Source organism: Muntiacus reevesi, chromosome 9 (genome assembly GCF_963930625.1).
Source record: "Muntiacus reevesi chromosome 9, mMunRee1.1, whole genome shotgun sequence".
In the NCBI taxonomy this organism is placed as follows: domain Eukaryota; kingdom Metazoa; phylum Chordata; class Mammalia; order Artiodactyla; family Cervidae; genus Muntiacus; species Muntiacus reevesi.
In genome coordinates this window covers 49,863,225-49,882,502 of record NC_089257.1, presented here as the reverse complement: position 1 = coordinate 49,882,502, position 19,278 = coordinate 49,863,225, and the positions used below count along the sequence as shown (strand labels likewise).

Sequence of the window (19,278 nt, the reverse complement as noted above, 5' to 3'; positions counted from 1 at the left end):
GTTACCAGGCAGCTTGATGAGGCTTTTCTTTCAGATTTAAAACAAATAAAACAGGGTCCAGGGTATAGGTCAGAATTAGCTATTTCTTTCTGTCTCTAAGAGGAAGAGCAGAAGATGATAGCACTCCCCACATCCTGGCATAAAGGGAGCTAGAAAACGAAGAACCCATGTGAAGGACCTTCAAAGATGTCCTAGGACTTCAAATGAATCTCTGGCTTGAAATAAATTAGAATTTATGAAAGTGAATAAAAAGTGAAAATGTTAGTTGCTCAGTCCTGTCCTACTCTTTGCAACCCCATGGACTGTAGCCCACCAGGCTTTTCTGTCCAAAGAATTCTCCAGGGAGGAATACTGGAGTGGGTAGCCATTTCCTTCTCCAGGGGATCTTCCTGACCCAGAGATCGAACCTGTCTCCTGCATTGCAGGCAGATTCCTGCCGTCTGAGTCACCAGGGAAGTCCTAGAATTTATGACAGCTGAGAGCAAGTAAACTGCAGTAGGTGAGTGTGGAACTTGTCTAGCAATGGTTTGTGCCACTTAGCTGGGCTGTCAGTTTGTTGAGGTATTGAGACCACCGATATGAGGAGTCTTGATTTGCCATGTGTGCTGTGTAAATAGCGTCTTCTGTGTTGTAGGAAGTGAAAAAGTTTGAAGAGCATTGTGATTTATCCAATGCTGTGGACTGCTTTTAAGCTTTCTTGGTCTCCGTTTTGTTTCTCTGTTTGGTAAAGTCCTTTTCAAAGTCTCTAAATACTCATTGATACTCATTGGAATCAAAATGGATTAAAGAAAAAAAATGGATTAAAGGAGGGTCATAACTTACATGAGGGTCATGTAAGTCATGACTGGGAATTGAAGGAGAGCACCCTACCCCTAAGTATAATTTAGGGGTCCAGCTTGATCCAGCTACCTTTGTCTCCTGTAGAGTTTATTTCTGGTGCTAACACCTCAAAGACTCTGCGTTTCATTTGAGTAGGGAGTGTGATTGGTACATTTTTCATTTAAAATTTTGCTTACCCAGTATTTGCTATGTATCTAGAAAGGAATAGTAATATGTAGGCTAAAATTAATAAGGAGGACTTTTATAGGGAAACATAAAATATTTTCTTTTAATTATGTCCCATAAAACTGATAAAAGAGGCCTGCAGTTCATGTGAAAAAGGTGTTTTATTAATAAGGTTAGCATGAGCTATTTGCGTCTTGAAAAGCTGATTCAGTTTTTGGCTACAGAATCCCCAGGATGATAATAGGTGTGGAAACCAAGAGTATATATTTAATCAGCAGGGTTTGGTTGGATGAGTAATTGAATAAGAATGCACTGAAAGACGAAAAGTTACCTTGCATATTCAAATTTGTATGACTAGGGCAGTAGCAGTACCTTGACAAGATAGGGAGAAACTAGAAATAATCTGTCCAGTTTTACTCTGCAAATGAATTTAAGGTGTAATACCTAAAAAGACAATTTGGTAAAGTGACTAAGAGCAAGTACTCTAAAATCTTGACTGCTTGAATTTTAATTCTGGTTTCTCCACTTAGTAACTCAGAGATCTTAAGTCTTACTTAAAGACTCTGTGCTTCTTTTCATCAATCTAATAAGTTTAAAAATAGTATTTGACTTACAGGATCATTATAAAGATAAAATGAATTACCACACATAAAATTCTCAGAATAGTGCCAGTGCATAGTAATCATTATACGTTAGTTGTTGGTACTATTGTTAACATTTTTAAGGTATGTTTTCCAAAATAATTTTGTAATTTTGGTATAAAACTTATAGATATAAAAAGGATTTCTTTTATTTAGAGCAGTCCCAGAAGACTTCATTTCCTTTCCTTTCCTGCTCTCAATTCTTTCTCAAATGAGTAAGAACCAAGGTGTGGAAAATTTGTTGTGCAGTTTTAATTACTAAATCTTTTAATCTTATGTATTTTAGGGAAGTGGGAGAGGAAAGGGTCTTCTAAAGTGTTTTATTACTATACTTACAGTTCTTTTTTATTGTTTTAAAATGCCATATTGAAAATGTTTATCTCCTACTTTTGTTATTTTCATTTGAACAGTGTGTCTTAGCTCAACTAAAGCCAAGGTTCTGGTGTTAGATTTCGTTTTTCTGCTCCCCTCACTCCCTGACGTTCACATTGTTCTTCCACATAGTAATCTGGTCTGCCTATTAGACTACCTACCTATACAGGCAGGCTTTGCTCACCTTGACCTTCATACACCACTGAGTGTTCTCTTGGAACCTATAGGAAGCAATTTGCTTTCTCAGAAAAGCTGAAACTAGCCTAAAGACTCATCTGAAAAAAACTGTATTTCAGAAATTACAGATGGCAGGGACAGTCTGAGGAAAACTATCAGATTGAATGAAGCCCCACACATGAAGAGGATTGTCTCTAGTTATTTTTGGATATGTAGAAATCATATAATCTTAGATTTCCTTCTATCATCTCCCTATACCCATCAATATTTAAATAAGCTATGCATACCCGTTTCTGTTTAGTCTTTGTAAATAATCAGTGAGCCTATGTATTTAACTTTATGCCAGTTAGAATTTGGAGGGGGCCTAACACTTTGGTACCCATAACTACCAAAACTTGTGGCTGTTTTATTTATTTTGAAAATAGAATATTTAAGGGTGTACCTAAAATAATATTGTTCTCAGCTAAACTCTAATATCCTTTCATAACTGGAAGAGAACACTATGTCATTTCAGTTAATGTTCTGTCTAGTTACAAGGAAGAGATAGCTTTAAACCCTGAGTTCTTCAAACAACTCTGCTTTGGGTGTTCACCGTTAAGGTGTGTCTTACTTTACTCTTGGCTATGCATGTCATTGTGAATTATATTCTTCCATTGCTCCAAAGGGTAGAGGTTTCATTTAGCTCTATTAGTTGTCAACAGCATTTGTTAGGCTTATATTCAACTGCATACAAATAAACCCAAGTAATAGTGCCTTAATGAGGTGGGGTGTATTTTTTTTTCTGTAACATAGAGAAGTCTTGAGTTAGGTGATTCGGTGTTTTGAGCTAGTTACTGGCAAGCACTGTGAGGTTTTACACTCTTTCATTTGGAGTAGTTATTTAGCTTGTTGTGGAAAGAATGCATAACGGTGGATATGTGTGTATGTGGCAGCCAGAAAAGATCAGCAATTGCCATCATCAGGTAACCTCACCTCATTCCTAATCCAGAATCTTTGATCTTTCCAAACGTGGTGATATCTTGCCATATATTATCTATCAGAATTGTATTTTTTAACTTCAAGGCCAGTTCACTACTGTATGGTTGTTGTTTTTTTTAATAACCCTGAGTATTTAGTCAATATTTACCCTCTTGTCATCCCATCTTGAGAATCATGAGAGAAGAAACCCTTTGTTTTTGCTCATCCTTCTGTCCCTAATGCTAGACATATATGAGGTACTAAATAAATATTTGGTGAATAAATGATTGAAGGAACAAGAATGGTAGCATTCTGTTTCACTCCCAGGTTAAGAATCTGCTATTTTAGGAATTCACCTTTTTAACCTTTATATAGCTCTAGACAGACAACATCAGTTCAGTTCAGTTCAGTTGCTCAGTCGTGTCCAACTCTTTGCGACCCCATGAACTGCAGCATGCCAGGTCTCCCTGTCCATCACCAACTCCCAGAGTCCACCCAAACCCATGTCCATCGAGTCGATGATACCGTCCAACCATCTCATCCTCTGTCGTCCCCTTCTCCTCCTGCCCTCAATCTTTCCCAGCATCAGTGTCTTTTCCAATGAATTAGCTCTTCGCATCAGGTGGCCAAAGTATTGGAATTTCAGCTTCAACATCAGTCCTTCCAATGAACACCCAGGACTGATCTCCTTTAGGATGGACTGGTTGGATCTCCTCGCAGTCCAAGGGACTCTCAAGAATCTTCTCCAACACCACAGTTCAAAAGCATCAATTCTTCAGCACTCAACTTTCTTTATAGTCCAACTCTCACATCCATACATGACCACTGGAAAAACCTTAGCCTTGACTAGACGGACCTTTGTTGTCAAAGTAATGTCTCTGCTTTTTAATATGCTCTCTAGGTTGGTCATAACTTTCCTTCCAAGGAGTAAGCGTCTTTTAATTTCATGACTGCAGGCACCATCTGCAGTGATTTTGGAGCCCAGAAAAATAAAGTCATTCACTGTTTCGACTGTTTCCCCATCTATCTGCCATGAAGTGATGGGACCAGATGCCATGATCTTAGTTTTCTGAATGCTGAACTTTAAGCCAACTTTTTCACTCCTCTTTTACTTTCATCAAGAGGTTCTTTAGTTCTTCACTTTCTGCCGTAAGGGTGGTGTCATCTGCATATCTGAGGTTACTGATATTTCTCCTGACAATCTTGATTCCAGCTTGTGCTACCTCCAGCCCAGCGTTTCTCATGTTGTACTCTGCATATAAGTTAAATAAGCAGGGTGACAATATATAGCCTTGCTGTACTCTTTTTCCTATTTGGAACCAGTCTGTTGTTCCATGTCCAGTTCTAACTGTTGCTTCCTGACCTGCATACAGGGAGACAACATAACAGAATAGAAATAATATGACTTTGGAATTATTTGCACAACAAACTTTTTTTTTGACCCCTTGCCATGTGTCAGGTGCTGTGTTAGATGCTGGAGTTAGATAACAAATAAGTGTGTTCCCTTATTTCAAGGAAAGAGGGAGATAAATCTGTAAACACTTTAAATATTGAACTTACTATGTGTACTAGGTTCTAAAGGTGCATGTAAAAGGAGTATTTGGGACAGTGGGTTTGAAGTGAGCAGAGCTGCAATCCAAGAAGGCTTTCCAGAGGGGAGGCAACCCATGTGGGTGAGAATTAGCCAGGTAAAGGTGAATGGGGATCATGTTCCAGCTTGTGCAGAGGTACAGATATTAGGATGCAAGGGGTGTGGGGAGTGGCAAAAGGCATAGGAGTCAACTAGTGAAAGACTTAGACTTTATCCAGGATATCATTAAAGACATTTTCAAAACATTTTTCCCCCTTCTGGTGCAAAGGGAAACATATTTTTTTCCTTTTTTTTAAGATCTCAGAAATATAGGAAGGTGTATAAAAAAGAATGTGATTACTTATAATATCCTCAACCAGAGATAACTATCTTTAACATTTTGGTATAATTCCTCATAACTGCCATAATTCCTCAGTTTCTCTTCCTTCTCGCTTTCCTCCTTCTCCCGCTTTCTCCTTTTTCTTCTCTTTCTTTTCCTCTTTTATGGCCAGATTTTGTTGACTCTTATGACAAAGACTCGAAGGACTCAAATGAAAAAAGAGGTTAAGGTGTGGAAAGAGGCAAGGTTTTTGTTTTGGACTCATTTTCTGAAATAAATATTATAGAAAGAGGCATTATTTTGAGGATGGAGAGTTGAATCATTTAAATCAGTTTTACTTATGAGTAGCATCTGGTCAGATCAAATAATTTGCTTTTGCTTTTTTTTTTCTTAAAGTATTTTTTATCCATAAAAGAGAAGTATAGGGGCATGATTGTGGATTTGCAGTTACACCACATTAACCTGCGTTGTTTTTTTTTTTTTTTTTTTTTTGCTTTTTAGTTTGAATTGGGGTGTAGCTGATTAACAATGTTGTAATAATTTCAGGTGACTAGTGAAGGAACTCAGTCATACACATACGTGTATCCATTTTCCCCCCAATTGCCCTCCCACTCAGACTGCCACATAACATTGAGCAGAGTTCCATATGCTATTCAGTGGGTCCTTACAGGTTATCCACATAGCAGAGTGTACATGTCCATCCCTCCTCTCTCACCCCTCCCATCAGCAACCATAATGAGCCTGCATTTTCATGTGGTAAAATTTAAACATGTTATATATAATATAAATATTTGGATGAATATGAGAAAAAATAGTTTTTTTGTGAGAAGAAATTTTTAACACTAGAAAAGCCTACTTTGCATTCATTTTGATTTACCATGATTTTGGAGTGGGTAGCCTATCCCTTCTCCAGGGGATCTTCCCGACCCAGGAATTGAACTGGGGTCTCCTGCATTGGAGGATTCTTTACCAACTGAGCTATCAGGAAAGCCGAAAAACATTTTTTACTTTGCCTTTAAAATTATTCTTTGACCCATGGGTTATTTAGAATTGTGTCTTAATATTTTAAGATTTTTGTAGATAATCTTTCTTTTTTTTTAAAGGTTTTAAATTCCACTGTAGTCAGCAAATATAGTTTTGTGTGATTCAAATAATTTTCAACTTGTTGAATCCCTTTTAAAATATTTATTTTTAATTATTTATTTGGCTGTGCTGAGTCGTAGGTGCAGCACACAGGATCTTGCATCTTTGTTGAGGCATGTGAAATCTTTAGTTGTGGCAGATGAACTCTTAGTTGCAGTATGTGGCATCTAGTTCACTGACCAGGGATTGAACCCGGGTCCCTGCATTGGAAACTCGAGAGTTTTAGCCTCTGGACCACCAGGGAAGCCACTAATGAATGCCTTTTACATGACCTGGATTATGGTCTCTCTCAGCCTCTGCTACTTATGTTTGATGCTGTTGAGATTTTTATTCTTGGTAATTATAATAATTTCCCATCCAGTCTTTGTTACTTTATCACTGCTTACATTTCACTGTTGCCTGAGTTATTATTCTTGAATATCAATCTGATTTGGTCAGTGTTGACTTTCTCCAAAAATCTGCTGTTAATCCCACTGTCTGTCTGCAGAATGAAATTCTTTCTCTTTGTCATGGAAGACAAGGTTCATTACCTGGTTACAAGTTATCCTCCTAAGAAATCCTTGTCTGGTTTTATCATCCTTTTCTATCTCTTTCTGCACATTTTATATTCCAGTCATGTTAAACTGGTTTTCTTTTCCAAAATTGCATTAGGCATTCACTTCCTGTGTATCTTTGATCAAACCAATCCCTTCTCCTGAAATTCCCTTTCTCTTCCCTTCTTGCTTTTCTTCTAACACTCATGCCAACCCTGCTGCACCTGTGGAACTTCGTTTTCCTCTGCTGGTGTCTACTGTGTTCTTAACTCATTCTTAATATCTGTCTTACGGTATGCTTTGACTTTGGATGCCACATTTATTTAGGCACTCAGTGTTCCTTTAGATCTCAATAGTGAGGATATTGACAGTATTTTGAATTCAGACACATGAGTCAGGATTCAGGAATGGTGAAAACTTAAAGTTATGTTTTGAGGTATGTTGAACTCTCTAAGTTTTTTGCACCTTTTATAAATCATCAACATTAAAGACTATTTACAAACAGAACAAAATTTCCAGCTGTTTTCACTGAATCTTAGATTAAACCAAGTAGTTTGATAATATCACAGAAAATAATAAATTGCAAAAAAAACTGAAAATAGCTTGTTAATTTATGTCTATAAAATCATATATTCCCATAGTTTAGTGAAGGTAATATGTAGCAGTTGATTACCATTGATGATTAGTTAGAAAATGAAATTATGGGTGATGTAGATATCTTACACACAGTGACATAAACAGAGGGATCTGGATGAAGAAGAGGAGGAGTTGAAATTACCTCCAAAGCTAGAAATTACTTCTTTAGTAGCCCAATCCTTATTTTATTTTACATGCAAAGTTTAGTGTAACTTACAATGAAACAATAGAAAGAATATCTTGCAAATAATATTTCTTCTAAACCTTAAGTTTTCTCATTATTATAAAATGATGTACTTATGTGCTTTAAGTTAAAAATATCAGAGGTGTTTATTACTTTTTATGATTTTCTGCTTTAACTAACTTGTTTGACAAACCAGTTAATTTCCTGCTACATACTTTGTGACCTATAAAGGATTCTTTGAACGAGAATTGTTCTTGTAGCTAGGAAAATGAGCTCTGTGCAGTAATAACGTTTGGGTAGCACTTTATTGTTTTCACACCCCTTTTAAGTGTGCTGTTTCTTGGGAGGAAAGGAATGCTAGTGAAAGTTGTCAGGGATATATGGAATTCATGTCAGGGGTATATGGAATTCATGTCACGGATATATGGTCTTTCTGCCTAATCTGTAGAAGAAGGAAGCAGAGGAGAGGGGTCTAGGTGAGCAAAGGCATGCTAAGGGATTTTCTAATATAGAAAAGCTTTTTACAACTTGAACTATGCAATGGACACTTTTATAGGTGTTAAGTAAGTATGGTATGCGTATGCATAGCTGAATGTAGATGTTTTCAAATATCATTGAATCCTTGAAGGTTAGAGATCATGTATATCAGAATATTAGGTTTGATGATTACACATTAATGTGCTGTCTTCTAAGGGGGATGCATTCCAACCTTTAGCCTAGAAAGTTGGGAGGAGCCCTTTAGTTGTCAAGCATCTTAATGAGAAGTGCTGACTAGTGTTTCTGTAATGATTTCAGCCCAATTCCAAAAGGTTTTAGTCATGTATGATTGTGAATTTAATACATTAGGTAATTGCTCCAGTTCTGCCTCTATCCTTATTTGGTTATTTATCCTCCCATTTCATGCCTGCTCTTCCTTTTACTTAGCAATTGACCTTTTTATATGGACTTAGTTGGGGGGAATCTACCACACCACACCACACCATCAATACCTCCATCTCATACCTGCTATATTTATGATTGTTTCTCTTTGAAGTGTCTGTTAAGACTGAGCTGTTTTATCCAGGTGCAAAATGTGGTACATTTGTTTTTAAAGTAGAATTATAACAGATCATCATTTATTTTCAAGGTGAAGCATTTCCAGTTGCTTAAAAAATAACTTTTGTAGTCTAGAGAGTTTTAGTCAATAAAATATATTCATTTAAACACAACATATCAATATAGTTAAAACAAGTTAATTTTTTAAAAAAAATTTTAAACCCTGTAAGTCAAATTGTACATTTAAAATGTTAAATTGCTAAATGTACATTTAAATATCCCCTCTTCCCTCAGTAAGGCTACTCTCCAGAAATAGCTAATCTTAAATCTTGTGATCTGAAACTTCTCTGTTGACTTGTGTTTAGTTGAATGAGAATAGCGTTCTGCCCCTACACTGTCAAATTCCTCATCCACATGCTCCATGAGCATAATAAAAGAGTGCTTAATTTGAGCTACTATCTTTTTTTTTTTTCATTTATTTTTATTAGTTGGAGGCTAATTACAATGTTGAAGTGGTTTTTGTCATACATTGACATGAATCAGCCATGGATTTACATGTATTCCCCATCCTGATCCCCCCTCCCACCTCCCTCTCCACCCGATCCCTCTGGGTCTTCCCAGTCCACCAGCCCCAAGCACTTGTCTCATGCATCCAACCTGGGCTGGTGATCTGTTTCACCATAGATAATATACATGTTTCAATGCTGTTCTCTCTGAACATCCAACCCTCGCCTTCTCCCACAGAGTCTAAAAGTCTGTTCTGTACATCTGTGTCTCTTTTTCTGTTTTGCATATAGGGTTATCATTACCATCTTTCTAAATTCTATATATATGTGTTAGTATACTGTAATGGTCTTTATCTTTCTGGCTTACTTCACTCTGTATAATGGGCTCCAGTTTCATCCATCTCATTAGAACTGATTCAAATGAATTCTTTTTAATGGCTGAGTAATATTCCATAGTGTATATGTACCACAGCTTCCTTACCCATTCGTCTGCTGATGGGCCATCTAGGTTGCTTCCATGTCCTGGCTATTATAAACAGTGCTGCGATGAACATTGGGGTGCACGTGTCTCTTTCAGATCTGGTTTCCTTGGTGTGTATGCCCAGCAGTGGGATTGCTGAGTCATATGGCAGTTCTAATTCCAGTTTTTTAAGAAATCTCCACACTGTTCTCCATAGTGGCTGTACTAGTTTGCATTCCCACCAACAGTGTAAGAGGGTTCCCTTTTCTCCACACCCTCTCCAGCATTTATTGCTTGTAGACTTTTAGATAGCAGCCATCCTGACTGGCGTGTAATGATACCTCATTGTAGTTTTGATTTGCATTTCTCTGATGATGAGTGATGTTGAGCATCTTTTCATGTGTTTGTTAGCCATCTGTATGTCTTCTTTGGAGAAATGTCTGTTTAGTTCTTTGACCCATTTTTTGATTGGATCATTTATTTTTCTGGAATTGAGCTTCAGGAGTTGCTTGTATATTTTTGAGATTAATCCTTTGTCTGTTAGTTCGTTTGGTATTATTTTCTCCCAGTCTGAAGGCTGTCTTTTCACCTTGCTTAGAGTTTCCTTTCACCATTGCAACAAAAAGAATAAAATACTTAAGGAGTATATCTACCTAAAGAAATGAAAGACCTATACATAGAAAACTATAAAACACTGATGAAAGAAATCAAAGAGGACACAAAGAGATGGAGAAACATACCGTGTTCATGGATTGGAAGAATCAATATTGTCAAAATGACTATACTACCCAAAGCAATCTATAGATTCAATTCAATTCCTATCAAGCTACCAACGGTATTTTTCACAGAACTAGAACAAATAATTTCACAATTTGTATGGAAATACAAAAAACCTCAAATAGCCAAAGTAACCTTGAGAAAGAAGAATGGAACTGGAGGAATCAACCTGCCTGACTTCAGACTCTACTACAAAGCCACAGTCATCAAGACAGTATGGTGCTGGCACAAAGACAGAAATATAGATCAATGGAACAGAATAGAAAGCCCGGAGATAAATCCACGAACCTATGGATACCTTATCTTCGACAAAGGAGGCAAGGATATACAATGGAAAAAAGACAACCTCTTTAACAAGTGGTGCTGGGAAAACTGGTCAACTACTTGCTAAAGAATGAAACTAGAACACTTTCTAACACCATACACAAAAATAAACTCAAAGTGGATTAAAGATCTAAATGTAAGACAAGAAACTATAAAACTCCTAGAGGAGAACATAGGCAAAACACTGTGACATAAATCACAGCAGGATCTTCTATGACCCACCTCCCAGAATATTGGAAATAAAAGCAAAAATGAGCTACTATATATTGAGATGACTTATGCAGTACGAGTAATTGGAAGATAAGTGGAATTTGAATATGCTAAAGAGAAAAGGCATTTGTACTGCTTTAGCAAAAGTCCTGAGGTAGGATGTTAAAGTTGTCTGAAACTTAGTATTTGTTTATTTTGGATTTGGAGGGATATTAGGTCATAACAGAGAAGGCTGCAAAGGTGGTAGGGGCCATTAATACTTCATTTCAAAGTATTAATGAAATTAATACTTCATTAATTGGTTTAAATTTTCTGTAAATAAAAGAGTTGTCATATTTTTTCTAACAGGAGCATAGTTCTTGTACAGTGTGAAGGCTTATATTTTTGTTTTTGTTTTCATGAAATAGTATACAGTCAAAACAAGGGTCTAATGATAAAGCTAGCTATGTGTCAGTAGCTCAGTCATGTCCAACTCTTTAGTGACCCCATGGACTGTAGCCAGTGTTATTTATATCTCTCAATAGAACACATAAAAATTATCATGGTTTGTGCATACATGAAGTAGTCATATTGAACATACAGAACATGAATATGACAAAAACAAATTTGAAGGTTAAATCAAGATCAGAAAGCATTATTTGGTGGGGATACACATTTCTAGGGATTTTTGAAAACTCATTTATTGATATCTATGAAAAAGTCTTTTGGGAACTTAATGGAAATTACTTTGAACCTGTAGATCATTATAAGGAGAATTGACATCTTTAACAATATTGATCTACAAAACTATCAACCCAGATTTTTTTCATTTATTTAGATCTTCTATAATTGCCTTCATCATTGATTTGTAGTTATCCTGCAACCTTGCTAAAATTACCTATTAGTTCTATGAGTTTATGTTCATTTTCTTTGTGAGCTTTTACTTTTGATTATTCCTATTTAAAAAATATTTTTGACTTTCAAATCATGATAGCACACTTGTGACTCTGCTGTTATCTTAGCAAATATGACCTTTAAAAAAAACATTTTAGAAACTAAAAAAATGTTTTGTCTAAGCCTTTGTTTTATTGTATCTTATATTTGTTTATTACCATTTTATATCAGAATTGGGTTCCAAAATCCTTTGTCAGGGTTTCCTTAAAAAGCAGTGCTATTTTAGTATCTTAGATATTTTCCGTCTGAAAGTATTTTTTAATGGAACAATAAAGGTGGTTATGACTATAGAAAAACATTTTGTAATTTGGGAAAAAAAACATGTTTGCTGTATCATTTTATAAATCTGTTAATTGTTTTAGTGCTTTTTATAGATTACTTCAGAATAGGGGTAATAACCAGTGTTACCTTTTTTCATTGCATATTATTTCACATGGGATTCTATCACTGGGAGGCTAACAGATTTCTTCCTGCCATTCCTTTCTTTGATCTCTCGTTACAGACAGAAATTTGTGTAATTACCTAAAGGCTAAAGTGCCTAATTAATGGGGGCCTATGAATGGGGACCCAATACATCAATATTTTATAGGGTAGCCAAGGATTGAGTGGAATTAATAAAAATTCATGAAGTGAATACTGTCATGAGACTATTGGCTTTGTAGCAGACAAAATATTTCATGTCTGGATACATACTTGATGGCTGCTTATAGTATCCACCCTTCTCAGTTCAGTCTGAGTTTTGCAGAATGATTCCCTCCAAGTGTTTGTGTCAGTTACCTATCATTGAATTGCCAAGTGGTACTTTTCTTTAGAGTATTATTATTAATTCTGTTTGGAGATATCTCAACTTGTCAACAGTTTTAAAGTAGTATAAATTCTGATTACAAAAACTTCCTCAAACTTCTAGCTAGTAAGAATAGTTATATTGGTTGCTTAAAATCAGTTTTAAAGTTTATTGTGGTTGGTAGTAGAAGCACTAAGAAGTCAATAATAGCTTTATGATATTATAGTTTGACATTTATGACATCCACATATAGAAGTAATTTTTTGGTAAATGGTGACTTCATACCAGAAGCTGTTTTCTAAACAGGATAATGTGACCTTTGGAATTTAAATAGATAAAAGGAAAAGTATTTTGATACAGTATAAACTTTTCTTGAAAAATAAGGTTATTTTTCTTAGAAATTGTGGCTTTGTTTGATGTAGAAGCTTTCTCCAATAATCCTAATTTTCAAAATAGGTATGAGAGTCATACTTTGTACTGCTTTCACATTATAGGAGGACCTGATAGCAGAATCTCCTTAAACATTGAAAAATACAAAGCCAAAGTACATTCCCAAATCTCTAGCAGATAAGGAAATTAATTTACATCTAAATGGAGGATACATGATAAGAAATCAGAAGCTTTTGTGCAATATTTCAGGTCACAGAATATCCTTATCCAAGTTTATTACTAAAATTAAAAATATTCAGAAATGGTACAGTTCATGCCTATCACACAGGTTACTTACTTACTAATGATGACTTCAGTATGTGCTTCTTTTTCAGAATTAGCAATGATGAAATCTTGGATTAATGTTTCTTAAGGAAAGGTACAGAGTTGACAAGACTTAAGAGCTTAAAGGGGATGGATAATTTTTACTTTTGTTCTTACCTGAAGGTTACAGCAAATCTGAAAAAAGTCAGATTTGCGTACTTCTAAGCTTTGGTGTTGTGTTAGTAGCTGTTGTGTCCAACTCTTTGAGATCCCCTGGACTATATATAGCCTGCCAGGCTGTTAAGTGCAAGAAATTCTCCAGGCAAGAAAGCTGAAGTGGGTAGCCATTTCCTTCTCCAGGGCATCTTCTGGACCCAGGGATCAAACCCACGTCTGCTGCAGTGCAAACAGATTCTTTACCGTCTGAGCCACCGGGGAAGCCCTAGGCTTAAGTACTTTATGGAGTTTAAATGTTCCATGAAATTATATCCTGGTAACAAATCTCCACAACATTCTGCCATCTCTGTCCTTCCTTTCCCTCCTCTTCCAGCTGTACCTCAGAATTTATTTATTAAACAGTTGATTATCACAGAGGTGAATATTAGCGCCTTTATTTAAATTAAAAAAGCAAATTCAGACCTTTTCTCATAGAAGTTAAACCCAGTTTAACTAATTTGCTAGTTATTAGTGTTGTCAAATGAGTTATAAGGCACCCATGTTTTTTTGTAAATTGAACCAAATTTGTGGCTTGGAGATTTTAATTAAAATATATTGAGGTTGAGAGAATTTTAAACATTTATTTTAAAATATCGTTTTCACTTATGCTTCCAGAAAGGTAGCATAGATGTACTTTTCCTTATTCTCCACACTAATTATAGACAAAGTCTCTGGACATTCTATTTCCTTTTTCTTTTTAAAATAAAATTCATAAAGGCAGACTGATAAAGGAACTCTTAAAGGTAAAGAGACTTGAGTTAACATGGCAGTAAGATCTTGGGTTTTTTGTCGATTTGTGTATTCCAGATTGGGTGTTGTAGAAGTCAGCAACCCAGCAGTGCTAGTTGGCACAATTGAAAACAACAACAAAAAGGCGAGAAAAGCATGTTCTGTCTAACAGAGGGCAAAGGGAGCCTACCAAGACAGGAACTTTTAGATAGTAACCGCTCGACTGTATCTGAACACCACAGGAAGAAAACTGCAACTACACCTCCACCCCAACTGCAGTGGCATCAGAAAAGGCTGAGTGGGAATTCAACATTTTCACTGAAGTCAGGACTTTCATGTGTGGGTGATGAAGAATCAGTCCCTTTTAACTTCTTGGTGTCTTAGAAGTCATATGGAAAGCCTGATCTTCTACCCTTACCTGGCAGTAGTGATGTCTACACAGGAGTGATGTCAGGGGAGGCCTGTTGGAGAGTCAGGGCTTTTATCCACCTGCCATAATGAGGCCACCACTCATGGCGTCAGTAGAGGCAACATAGATAGCAGCATTGAGGCAGCCCTTTCCTTTTCAGTCAGAGTAGTTTTGGTGGAGGCCTTGTGGAAAGCCTAAACTCCTGTCTCTGCTCAGCATTAACAAGGATCCCTTTCTGTTACAGCATCCACAGAGACTCAGTAGGGAAACTGGACTTCCACCTGCATCATGTAATAGTTTGGCAGTATCCTTCTTCCCCTGCCAGAGCACTGTCAGAGGAGATAGGCTAAAATAGATTTGACAACAATTTGGAATTTTATACATAGCATTTTGTATTTCGAGGCTTCAATGGAAAATTAATCATAATACCAAGAAAATCTTAACTTGAATGGGAAAAAACAGTTAACAGATGCTAACACCAAAATGACATAGGTGTTAAAATTATCTGACAATCATTTTAAAGCAGCTGTCATAAAAATACCTAATGAACAGTCACAAACACACTTAAAACAAATGAGAAAATAGATTGTTTTGGCAAAGAGATAAAATATAAGAAGAATTAAAAGGAAAATTTAGAATTTAAAAAAAACTGAAAATTTTTTAAAAAGAGAAACCTCAATAGATTGACTCAGCAGCGGCCTAGAAAGGACAGAGAAAAGAATCCATGAACATGATGACAGAGCAAAAGAAATTATGTAGTCTCAACATCTGAGAGAATAGTCCAAAACAAACAAGACAAACAAATGAATAGAGCTTCAGGTACCTGTGGGAATATACAAAAGATCTGGTGTGTATGTCATCAGAATGCTGGAAGAAGAGGAGGAAAGTAGGACTATAAAACTATTCAATAAATAATAGCAGGGAAAAAATCCCAAATTTGGCAAAAGTTTATGCAAACTTATAGATTCAGGAAGCCAAGTGGATTCCAAAAAGGATAAAGCCAAAGAAATCTGTGCCAAGGTACATCTGTGGTCAAATTTCTGAAAACTAAAGACAGTCTTGAAAGCAGCATGAGAGAAATGACACTTAAGCAATGGGGGATTGTTTTTTTGAATAACAGCAGATTTCTCAGCAGCAGCAGTGGGAGCCATAGAGAGTGACTTTTCTTTTTGAGTTTTCTTAATTATGCCACCCTCCCTGTATAAAGGAAGAGGATGACAGAGGATGATGGTTGGATGGCATCACTGAGTCAGTGGACATGAGTTTGAGCAAGCTCCGGGAGATGGTGCAGGACAGGGAAGCCTGGCGTGCTGCAGTTCATGGAGTTGCAACGAGTCAGACACAACTGAGCGACTGAACAACAACAACCCAGTATAAAGGGAGGCAGAGTTTTTATACTTCTCTCAAATTAGATAAATGCTGATACTAGTTGACTGCGATGTTAGGTACATATGTAATACTTAGGGCAACTGCTGCAAAATCTATACAAAAAGTATATGCAAACACTGTCAATGAATCAAAGTGTGGAATTCTGCAAGATATTTGAGTAATGTACACAAAGGCAGGAAAAATAAAATAAAGAAATGTAGAATAGGACCAACCGGAAACAAAAATTAAATGACAGATGTAAGCCCTGTTATATAAATAATATTAAATGTAAATTGATATATCAATTAAAAGTTTATACAAAGGGATGACCATTGTATAGTATCTATAAGAAATCACTTCAAATATAACGTAGGTACTTTCAAAAAGATAGTTGAAAGAAAAAGAATGGAAAAATACCTGATGCACACATTAATCAAGACTAGGGTGGGCTATGTTAACACCAGGTAAAATAGACTTCAGAGTGAAAAAAAATCCTTGCCAGGATAGAGACAAACTTGCAGAATGATAAATATCATCAGTTCATCAATAAATAATAGTAATTTTAAATGCATATGCATCAAACAGCAGAGTTTCAAAAATATGAAGCAAAACTGGTATAACTGAAGGAGAAAACAAAACAAATTATCAATTACAATGAATAGAATTCAGCACCTGCCTCATCAGTTCACAGAACAAGTAGACAGAAAATCAGCAAAGGTATATTATCAACCAACAGGATATAGTCAGCATTTATAGAACACTTATATTCTATAAATCTATAATTGTTTAGGTTAAAAATTTTATAATCTGAAAAAATTTTAAAGAATTGAAATCATACAGAGTATGTCTTCTGACCATGATGGAATCAAAGTGGAAGTCAGACCACATATCTAACAAAATGTCCTACAGTAAGTGGATGGTTAACAAACTCAGGTACATGTGTACCATGACATAGCAATAAAAAGTAATAAACTAGATACACTTGACAGCATGGATGGATCTTAAGGGCATTATGCTGAGTGAAAAAAATCAGTCTCACAGGTACATTGTATGCCATTCCATTTATATACCATTCTCAAAATAACAAAATTACAGAGGTCAAATTAGGAACAAGTTAGTGGTTGCCAGGAGGTTGAGGTGGGGGAGGGAGTTGGGTGTAACTATAAAGGTGAAACAGGAGTAACATCATTATGGTGATGAAATAGCTTTATTTCTCATTTTGGATGGTGACTGCACAATATTATACAAGTGCTAAAATAACACACAACTATACACATTACACCAATGTTAGTTTTCTGGTTTTGATATTGTACTATATTTGTATAAGTAGTAACCATTGGGGAAAAGAGTCTAAGAAGCCTCTAAATACTCTTTAAGTTGTTTATATTCTGTAACTTCAAAATAAAAAGTTAAAGTATTGTTTTATCAGAGGTGTATTGAAATTTAAGAATATTTTTGAAATTTCCCATCCCATTTTAGTATATTTGATTAAAGAACCTGTTTCTAGGTGAAAGGATAACACTTGTAATTAATATTCATAAGATAAGTTTTTGAAAGTCATTTTGTATACTTCTCAGAAAATGAGAAACTAATAAATCATCCTCAAACTTGGCTACAAATCCTTTTGGAAGTTAGATGATTTTCAGTTAAGTGTTTTCAATAAAAGTAAAAGAGAACCTGATCATTTCACAATATATACAAATACTGAATCACTGTGTTGTACAGTTGAAACTAATGTGATGTGTCAGCTATATCTCAGTAAAAGAAAGCAGTTGTGACAAAATCTTAATTTTAAAGTCTAAGTAGTAGAAATAAGCATGTTAATTATTCTTTTTTAACATTTGAAAATTTTCATAAAGCAGTTTTTAAACTTAATGAAAAAAATATTGAAATGCCAGTGTAGAGTTTAGAAAGCTCACGTACTAGTCTGTTATTAACTAGAGTGAAAACTACTACTCAATTAGTAGTCAGTTATTTAGTTATTAAAGCAGCTCTATTAAAAAGAGTACATTGGTTTGAACCAAGTACTGGAAATGGATGTGCAGAGAAGTGGTTGGATGTGCAATATATTTTATAGATGAGACTCATGATTGTTGAAGATTTTTAGTTAAGTGAGGGTAAAGTGAGCATCAAGGAGAATAAAAACAGACTAAAATTTTTAAAAATTACAGATGAATCATAGTTTGATTTATTGGGTTCCTAAGTGCATGGCTATATGTTTAATAGATATTTTTGATTGTTTTGGGGAGAGGAGAAAAAAAAACCGGATGCAAGTAACAACAATTTTCTTAAGGCTTCTTAACACCTAGGAAATAATCACAAAGGAGCAAGAAATAGTATTCTGTGGTAGACATGATTATTTGAACCGAAGTTAATTTTTTGGATATTATCTTTTGTTGGTCCAGGTGGAGAGAAATTCCTGTTTTGAAGCTGAATTACACTAGATAAGAAAACAAGTAGAAGAATAAACATTTATTCATATAAAAATGATTAGAAAGTATAGTTCAAAAGAAAACACAGCTATTTCCCCTACTTGTTTTAAAGTGATGAAAGGCTCACAACTCTGTAAATTCACTACCTTTTATTTTGTTGAGCATTGTCCCCCAGAAACTGACAAAATATATTATTTCTCACTTTCAGCTCAAAAAATAGGTGTTTTTTTTTTTTTCCCTTTCTTCTTTTCAGGACTTTGAAATTCAGTACTGTCCTTTCATCTAATTCCAGTCATCAAAGTCTTTAACCAGTGTGTGATATCCCACTATAAATTCTTTAGCTGACATATGTTCTTGGTATTAGAATATGTTGCAAAATAGATGGGGGCTAAGATAGATTGATATTCTCTGGTGATCCTTGCAAAAAGATGTTGTTGTTTAGTTGCTAAGTTGTGTCCGACTCTTTCGTGACCCTATGGACTGTAGCCCACCAGGCTCCTTTGTCCATGGGATTTCCCAGGCAAGAATACTGGAGTGGGTTGCCATTTCCTTCTCCAGGGGATCTTCCTTACGCAGGGATTAAGCCTGCATATCCTGTATTGGCAGGCAGATTCTTTATCTCTGAGCCACAGGTGGTTTCTTTACCACTGAGCCATCAGTTGGCTCTTACAAAAAGATAACCTTCGCTTTTAGTTTTCAGGAAGGCAGAATCAATTTTTTTTTTTTAATTTTTTCTTTTTTTTTAAATTTTTCAGTGGGTTTTGTCATACATTGATATGAATCAGCCATAGAGTTACACGTATTCCCCATCCCGGTCCCCCATCCCACCTCCCTCTCCACCCGA

General features: G+C 35.7%; 1 protein-coding gene across 3 annotated transcripts in view; it reads left to right on the top strand.

Annotated features, from left to right (window-relative positions):
- SBF2 (SET binding factor 2) overlaps positions 1 to 19,278 on the top strand; it is a 481,299-nt gene that overhangs the window by 111,285 nt on the left and 350,736 nt on the right. The window lies entirely within an intron of this gene.